The sequence below is a fragment of the Sinocyclocheilus anshuiensis genome, unplaced genomic scaffold, assembly GCF_001515605.1.
Source record: "Sinocyclocheilus anshuiensis isolate Anshui unplaced genomic scaffold, SAMN03320099.WGS_v1.1 scaffold329, whole genome shotgun sequence".
NCBI classification, from domain to species: Eukaryota; Metazoa; Chordata; class Actinopteri; order Cypriniformes; family Cyprinidae; genus Sinocyclocheilus; species Sinocyclocheilus anshuiensis.
In genome coordinates this window covers 1,318,745-1,328,715 of record NW_015540881.1, presented here as the reverse complement: position 1 = coordinate 1,328,715, position 9,971 = coordinate 1,318,745, and the positions used below count along the sequence as shown (strand labels likewise).

The window sequence follows — 9,971 nt, the reverse complement described above, 5'->3', positions numbered from 1 at the left end:
ATGTACAGGATATTAATCTTGAGGGGTTTTTTTTTAAGTACAATTATTTACATTCAACAGTATTATTAAATTACAAGTGTTTTTAAAGATTGCCTTTAAGATGATGACAAAGGTGTACAAAATTATTTAAGTATAATTAGAATATAATTTAATTAAAATTAAATTATTTTAATTAAATTAATTTAGTTAATTAAATTAACTGCATTTCTACATTATCTTGTCTAAATAAACTAAAAATAAAACACACTTATAATGAATGTACAGGATATTAATCTTGAGGGTTTTTTTTTAAAGTACAGTTATTTACATTCAACAGTATTATTAAATTACAAGTGTTTTTAAAGATTGCCTTTAAGATGATGACAAAGGTGTACAAAATTATTTAAGTATAATTAGAATATAATTTAATTAAAATTAAATTATTTTAATTAAATTAATTTAGTTAATTAAATTAACTGCATTTCTACATTATCTTGTCTAAATAAACTAAAAATAAAACACTTATAATGAATGTACAGGATATTAATCTTGAGGGGGTTTTTTTTAAGTACAATTATTTACATTCAACAGTATTATTAAATTACAAGTGTTTTTAAAGATTGCCTTTAAGATGATGACAAAGGTGTAAAAAATTATTTAAGTATAATTAGAATATAATTTAATTAAAATTATTTTGTTAGGACAAAATAATGGGTGGACAATTTACCACCATTCAGTGCAAGTGAGAAGGCAAAACATTGTGTAGCATTAGGTCCCATTGTGTCTATCAGTCCAAAATCGAAACTTATAACAACCCAATATAATTTGTGCAAAATACCAAAGTCAAATGCGTATGGCAGAGAGACTGCAATATCAGTTTAACAATAAAAAAACACTATTGATGTAGTGTGGTCCAGAAATCAAAATAACATCATATTGCCAGGTCCCTGCTAATACCCATGCCTACCAAACCACGACTAACAAATATAAAGTAAACTTAATACACATTGAACCTGACTGCTGACTCTAGTGTAAAATCACTTTACTAGGTGTGGTGTGTGAATGCAGCTGCAGCTCATTGTGCTGACTTCCTGCTTTTATTCTGGACGGTTTGCAGAGACACCAAACACACATTAACTGTCAAAAAGAGAAGGTCCTGAAGACTGAGAAAGACATTTCCCATTCTCTAACACACACACACATACACACACCAGCAGCTGCTGCTGAATGTGTGAGAAACCACAGTAATAACTGATGAGACAGATCCACTGGGAGCTTTACTAGAGGCTAGCAATGCTTCTCACCAGAAGACAATACTCTTGACCATTAAATCCTTTACAAACAGCAACCTAAACAACAACAAAAGCACTTTCATCCGCACAGCAGTGAGTCTGCGCCGGCCACATGCAGCTGAATGGGACAGGCAGAGTGCTTTTGTGTTGGTGTCACTGCGGCAGCAGTCATGGCCGCCCCGCTGCAGGCGCTCACAAAATGGAGACTGCAGGAGAGGGAGGAGAGCCGTCTTACTCTCAGAGCTGCTGCACTTTAACAAGCTTCAATCACGTTCTTTCACTGAACAAAGAGGCCCCGTTCATGTCTGTTTTGAGGGTATCGTCGGCGAGGAAGATAATCACATATACGTACAGTCAGACGTATCGGAGCAGTGTGCTGACAAACTGAAGATGTCAGGTGAAATAATTGGCAATCTCACAAATCCGGTACAGAGCCACGGCTGGCGGGAGGAGCAGTTGCTGGGAACACGCGGGTGCTTCTTCAGTTATGGCCAATTTTATGACCCGGTGGTTGAACATTATTAAAACTAATTATTTTCCTTTTTGTTATATGATGGTCTTATTAAACCATCATGGAAACTTTTTACTGTGTCTCTACCATTTGTTTTTAACTTCTCAAATTACTTTTTATGTATTAATGTCAATATTTTACTGTGGTTCTATGCCCTATAAAATAAAGATATACACTAAAAAGCCATTATGAAAACAATTATTTTACTATAATAATCTAAATAAAGAGTAAAATAACCATAAAGTTTTTCTATATTTAGCAAAACTAATATCAATTTGTACACAAACTATGATTTCCATCAGTTTTTCCCCAACATAATCAACAACTTTTCCCCAGCAAAGGTTTTTAAGGTTAGTGTAATCATTTACCAATGTGGTGGAAATGAGACTGTAGAAGTGACTAATGCATCACGTATGTTCACTGTTGGGAATTGTTATTAGACAGACAGAATAAATAAACAACTTAAGAACGTGAAAATTGTGTTTTAAGAGAGTTTATTTTCTAAAAGTGCCAATAGTTAAAGAAACATCCATTTACAAATGAAATAGGCAATTTATGTTAATTTATTTCACGTTTATAAATTGAAAATCGATAAACACTTTAACAATTGTTTGCTTTATTATTGTCAAATGGCCTCACTAAGTTGCATCTTCAATTTAAATTTGGAAAATAATTTTTGCACCAATTTTGAATAAAAATGGCATCTTTTGGCAGTCCAAAAACATGAATCAAAAATTGATGTTGATCAATTTCAATAATGGAAGGTCAAGTTGGGTGCAGATATTTGACTTAATATAAGTTTTGCTGTCTGTTTAAAACACCTTGTTTTGTAGCTCATTCCACCATGTATTACTGAATCTGCCCCATGCTGAAGAAATTGATTTAAAAAAAAAAAAGTCAATCAAAGTAGATAGTACTTCATAGCAAAACAGCCTCTTTCATTATTAATATGACATTCATATCAACAGACTGAACCTTTCAACTTGTTCACTCTTTTCATTATTCACAGACTTTGGCTCCAGGTCTGAGAAAGACTTTGATTAACTGCCAGCAAACAATCTGTTGCGCCATGCCAAGAGAATGAACACAAAAGCCATTCAAAATCAACTCTATTTTAGGTAAAGCAAATTTTGTGTTTATCATTTTGCATGATAAAAAGCCCATATAGTAATCTTTCAGCAAAGATAGGCACAATGCAATCTTGTGAAATCTCAAGTACTGATACAAAGTACTTATTTTGAATTTTTTTGCATGATTTACTAGCTATAAACCTAATATTATTTCTTCCGAACGTACAGGGTATATGTCGTTATTAATATAGCCTGCTATTTTATGTATAATCGATCTCAAGGTGATCATAGCAGCCAACACATTGAAAATCCACTTATAAGAGTAAAAGCATGGTTTATAAATGATTTCTAATATGCAGACTAACGCCAGATTTATTTGATTTATCTAGATCTATCAGTAGATAACATTTACTAAAAGACAGAGCTGGCCTTTATTTTTAAAGATGAATTGATTTTTTCTGCATGCCTGGTACTAAAGTAAACCCTGCTGACGTCAAACCGATCATTCTAAACAGGCTTTCTTGCAATCATAAAAAACAATCACAAGTACAAGCACACACATGCCTTCTCACTGGTTTTTAGGAAGGAAGATGTCATTATGATTGTGTTGTGAGGAGTAATGGTGAACAGATGGAGATGTGGACACATGGGTTTTGGCTGCTAAGGGACTTGGTGAGCCACAGTTAAACACCTCTATCAGAGATCAGCGACTGAACGAAATAAAGTACTCAACATCTTTTAGTTTTGCATAGCAGGATTATATTCTTTCAATCCATTAGGAAAAGAAGATGCAAAGTAGGTTGACTTGTTCTAACAGACTCTGTTCGGTCAGGTATATATTTCACACACTGAACTGGAGTCAGTTTCCTTCACATGGTTTTTTTAATGCCCACATTTTTAACCACAGGATGTGCTATGCTGGGTAACCCTGCACAAAAATGGTTACATCATTTGCACTTCACAGAAAAAGTCAGCTAGTGGTTTTCCTGACTGCTGCTGGTCTCAAAGTACAACACTCTTTTCTGTAACATTACAACAATATTACAACATTGACATTTAAGACTGGAGAGAAGCCACTGCTAGATAGATAGATAGCTAGATAGGTGGATGGATGGGTGGATGGATGGATGGATGGATGGATGGATGGATAGATAGATAGATAGATAGATAGATAGATAGATAGATAGATAGATAGATAGATAGATAGATATGGCAGTGTTCTTGTGTTTCTGAGATTAACCTGAACTTTAAAGAGCCTTTAAAATCATTAAGAATCAAGTTACCTTAGTAGTTTAACCCAAGTTGACTTGCTGAAAAACCTGTCTGAGTCAAACAGAAATAACAGTAATAACACGAGTCAAGTGTGGGCTGACTGTGAAGTTTCAATACTAGTGTGATCTTCCTTCAGTCTGAGAAAGTACAGATGAAAACAAAGGTGAAAACTCAACCCCTCCCCCCTCACACACACACAAACACAAACACACACACACACACACACACACACACACACACACTGGGTAAATACCCAGTGAAGTCTCTCACATATTCCTCTATTATAGCAACAGTATTACACCTGTCTGGCTGCTTCTTCTCTCCTTTACATCTCTTACACTGGGATTGATCATGTTATCATGACTAAAGCACACCAGATTACATATTAAGCCTGTTGTTAACATGTCTGAAATAATTTATTGGCTTTGACAGATTAAATAACGGGACCTTCATCATGTCATAAGAAAAAGAAAAGAAAAGAAAAAAAAACCTTGAGAACCAAACCAGCATCTACTCAAGCCCGCAGCAATCAGTGTTTGCCATAAACTGATCATTATATAATTAGTGCAGCTCAATATCTGCGACAAACCGATGCAGGTCTGCAGACACATATGAGCTCAATTACACTTCTGCCTTAAGAAAATGAGCCCTTTCTTTATGACCGAGCCGTATGTGCTCGCGGAGCCGCAGACGAGCTGCTAAAGCCCGGCTGCGGGAGTGTGGATCTGGCCTGAGGAGAAGCAGTCAGTGTGAGAGCAGAGGAGAAGCCGCCCATCCCCCACCAGCTCCGCTGTCCTCCATCTTTAATCTCCAGACCCGCTACCCTTCACACACCACTAACAGCACAGAAACACATACAACTCACCTGCGATGCTCATGGCCGCAAAGGTCGGCGTTCCCGCTATTCGGAATTCGATAAAAGTTTTGCTAAATATGGATTTATTAATTGAAAATTGGACCGGGAGAAGGAACCGCGCCTTTCAGAAGAGCAGCAATCCTAAACCGCCATCTGGTGGCATTTTCCACAATCGAATGGCGCGTGTTGACATCGGAGCCCGAGCGCCCTCTGGCGGACACAGCCGAAGCACAGCGGGCGGCGTGGGGAGGAGGAGAGACCACTCACAACCACGACAAGCATGTCTGCGGTTTAGGCGCTAAAATAAGACACATTTGGCGCTGATGTGTTTCTTCTTTAGAAAGCCCAGTTCTTCGGGCTTATAGGCGTTTAAACTGTAGAACGATAAAACATAATTGGTCAGCATTATACGATTTATTGATATATTTTATTCATTGTGTGATTGATGTTTCAGGAGCTCTATAAACACCTGTAAACACAATACTTTCTATGAATTGTGTCTGAATTTTGGTTAAATATAGGCTATAGACTTAATGTAATTATTCTACTATGCATTATGATATTTTTTATTCCTTGTAACTCTGAAAATAAGTTAGTTTCAGTAGCATAGCATATTGAAAGCTCCATTGAATTTATCAGGTATGATCATGTTTTACTTTCTTTTTATTTCTCCCTTTTTCTACTTTAATTGAATTGTATTAATTGAATCTTATCAACTGGATTTCATTTGCCCTTATGTACACTTTTCATGTGAAAACAATGTATTAAAGCTCTCAGTCTTTAGTAATTGACTGATCTGTAGTGACCTTTGTGTAATTGCGCCAGGGGATTGGAGTGTAATGTATGTGGGTGGTCTTCACACTGAGAGGGCCTAGAGCTGTTGTCTGGTCCACACTGGCCTCTCGTTTTGTTATAGGGCTGATGAGTCATTCAAAATTTAGGGAAAGGTCTGAATCACAATGAAAACAACCCACCAGACCAACCACAGATGCTGTGCTAAACATATAAAAAGCATATAAAATATATTTTAAAAAAAGATATTAAATGTAATTTGCTTCATCTGGTCTTTCTGTGCTATTTGCCTATACAAAATTAAGACATCTAATATAGCACATAATGCGTGTGAAACAATGAAAACCTTTTTCTGACAGTCAATCATCTAAACCTCTTGCCGCATTTTTTGTGTACTTTCATAGTGCTGTCCAATTGATTAATCACAATTAATTGCATCCAAAATAAACGTTTGTGTATGCAAACACATACATGTATATATTCAAGAAATATATGTAATATATATTCATATTTATATCACACACACACACACACACATATGCCCATATATATGTGTGTGTGTGTGTGTGTGTGTGTGTGTTATATAAATATGAATATATATTACATATATTTCTTGAATATATATACCATCATATAAATGCCATCTTTTGCAAGTCTCAAATAATTCATATCCATTTTCATACTGCACATTATAATGTTGTGATACCTAAATTTACTGGTAGCATTTAAAATAATTGATTTTAGTTTGTTATACTATTATACTAAAATAAAATGAATAAATTAAAATGAAAACATCTTTATGTTATTTAAAATATATATATAATTTTAATATTGCCATAATAAAATTTGCAATAACTGCAACAATAATAAAAACAATAATTTTAAATGCTACCAGTACATTTAGGTATCACAACATTATAATGTGCAGTATGAAAATGGATATGAATTCTTTAAGACTTGCAAAAGATGGCATTTAGAATGTGTTAAATAATTGTTTTTGAACTTTAGGTGAGCGTTAGATGATGGAGGTATTTTAAATGTAATTTAAATGTAAAAGTATAGAAATTAGCATATCTAAGATCAAATCAAATATACATTAAAAAAATCTAATAATGACTGATAACCAGGTACTAATATATTGTGCATCCTGACAAAGAGATAGCCTACCTCTTCCATGCACTGTGACATGTACAAAGAAGCAGAAAGTGAATGTCTGTGCATCATGATGTACATCAGTTCTAGCTGGTTTAATGATTTCTCTGAACGAGAGCTCTCCTGGGAAGGTGCTAACATGCTGCTTAAGGAGCGGATGGTTTCTGTCTCCGTCATGCCCCATCTCCCTGCCTCTCCCCTGCTCTGGCATTAAAAGGCAACGTTTCACCTCGCCTGGCTGCCTGTGAGCATAGCAGTTTCTCTCAGGAGCTGTTAAAGGCTGCAGCAGAGTCACAAGCTCTGTGGGGACGGATCCTAATCTAAGAGATAAATCCCACAATGCAGACCTCACACTGCAGTGATACCCGACACCGGGCTAAAGCTGCGACTAAACAACCAACCCACTCTGTTTGTCAATTTGCTGTTTCACACTATTTACACTGCAAATGATAAGGGCTACCTGGAGACAAAACAATATTGGACATGATATGAGCTGCAGAACACATCATTTGTGAGACCAGTCCAGCTTATTATTCTTCTCACAAACACGCCAGATCAAAGAGAGCACTTTTTACCCATCTATTCATGCATATTCTTTGTATTTGTATTTCCTGTTCCCTACCCAACTGGTTTTATCATCAGATTAGATCCCGTGTTGTTTCTGTACACTAGAATCTTCCCCAGCGGTGGCTTTTGTCAGTTTGCTGATGGATTCGAGACACTCTAACCCAATTAGGCGACTCTAGATTTATGAGCAGGACAAAAGAGAATTTACTAGGCCTCACTCTTCTCCCAAGAGAAGAATGATGGAAATGGAAATGGGTGGAAGGAGTGAGTCACTAATGGGAACAGCCTGGTGGCACACATGGCTTCTGTCACTAAACACACACGTCTGAAAGACCATTATATAAAATCTAAAGGTCTCATACTCCATTGTGTATTTTGAATGTATTTTGCTAACAACAATATAACTAATCAACAAGTCATGGACTAAAAGTCAAAATTCCTATTTTGATGTCAAGCCGCCTTGAAAGATGATATTTAGAGGTGACTCATTCACTGGGCTCTGCTGTCGTCTATGTCTGTGTAAAGTTCAAACAGCAATCGATACTTCACATCTTCACATCTTTCCACTGAGCACTAACCCCGGAGACAGTCACATGCTCGAAGGAAATAAATATGTACATAGATACCTTTCTGCTTTGAGAGACAGACAGGAATAAGAAACTCTATGTTTATTGCAGTTGCATAAACATAGCCACTGTGTTAAGACTGTGTCTTAATAATTAGACTGACCAACTATACTGTAGCAGTTAGCCAAGGGGTAATCATTCTTATTTTTCAGATTTAAGTTACACCAATCTATAACTTTTTGTAACTGAAAAAGACCCTTTTCACAGACCGTGAATACTCCTTTTAATGGTCATCAGCATCCTAAATCCTGAAAGTTCTTTAATGTTTTCATTTTTTTTTAATGTACATTTATAACACTATACTTTGTATTATATTACATTTGCTTTAAATTACCAAAAAAAAAACAAAAAGAGTTAAAATTGCATTGAGGGTAAATTTGACTTCATTAAATTCAATTTTAACTTCAAGTCATGAAAACAATATTGTGTTTTTCTTTTGTTATCTGAACAAATGCGAGAGTAAAAAAATATACTTGATGTGGGCTCCCATTCACCACTAGACTTTACCCAACTATGATGATTTTCACTTTGAGTTAAAAGTTATGGATAATAATGAAGAAATAAATTAGATGACAAACTTTTTAAGTCAAGTCCAAGCAGTTAATGGCAAGTGGTTGCCATTGGGAATCATCAACCAACAGTGACAACATTCTTCAATCACAATGTTCAATGATAATAGCAGTACTAGAAGTCATACAAGTTTTCTATTATTTTTATTGTATTTTATATGTTATATTTATTTTATATAATTTTCATTTATACTGTGTATGCATATTGTATTTTAAAAAGCAAAAGCAAATTGTGAAAGGTAAGGGCTTAACTTTACATTTGTTGTCTCGTCTATAAGCAGTATTTTGCAGCGCCTTAATATTATTGAAATAAATCACATAAAAGTATAATTTTGGAAAATCATTTATTAAAACTCACAACACAACACTTGTTTGGGCTATTTTCACATTTACATATCCCTTCCGACTAACAACTTGGCAAATACAACAGCTTGTAAATACAACCTCATTTGGTTATTCATGTGGTCAGAACTTGTAAATACTATATTTATGACTCCACTTGCAGGCCATCTAAAATAGTGCCATTACTGTTCAAAGTGTTTTATTTTTCTCTCATTGTACGTCATGATTTGAAGCTTAACGAATGTTTTGCTGCTGTACGTAAATGATTCTATCATGCCATGTCATCGTACAGTTTTAAATCGCCAAATTTCACAACTAATTCATTGTTTCTCAGTCACAATCACATGTCGCAGTAAGTTCAAACAAAGCCATTCCCTGCAGCCACAGTAAACGTTTGCACTGATTGCTGCTCTCCTCTTTGTCTCCATAGCAACTTGTCATAAGGGATGTAATTACCCTGGCCAAAAGTACTTGAAGATGGCTTATCCCCTGCTTCCGTTCCTCTGGGACACAATCGGTGGGAGGGAGAAACAGTAGGTGGTAAGGAATATAGCAGTTTTACCTGACTCACAGGTCAGTGATGAGCTATTCAAATCATATTCTTATCCTGCATGACCACATACTGTCATAAGTGAGTCATACTGTCCATACTCAAATGTAGCACATGCCTATTTAATATTGAAAGAGAACTTTCTTAGAATTCTAATGTTTACGTATAAATTCTTGGTACATACAGTGTACATATAATATATGTTTAACATATATGTAACATTACATATTTTTATTAAAAATATACATATAAAAGGCACAAGTGGTAATGATGAATTACCACTTACTATTAATTAATAATTAAAAGAGTCATAATTAATTGGTGAATAAATTGTGAAAAAATGTGTAATATATATATATATATATATATATATATATATATATACTTTTTTAA

At 35.0% G+C, this 9,971-nt stretch overlaps 1 protein-coding gene across 1 annotated transcript in view; it reads right to left on the bottom strand.

Moving 5' to 3' along the window:
- Window positions 1-5,248, bottom strand: part of stag1a (STAG1 cohesin complex component a) — a 64,587-nt gene extending 59,339 nt beyond the window's left edge. Inside the window, exon 1 of the mRNA XM_016486168.1 lies at window positions 4,990-5,248. The gene's annotated coding sequence lies outside the window, so the exon portion shown is untranslated. The remainder of the gene's footprint in view (window positions 1-4,989) is intronic.
- Between the last annotated feature and the right edge of the window lie 4,723 nt (window positions 5,249-9,971).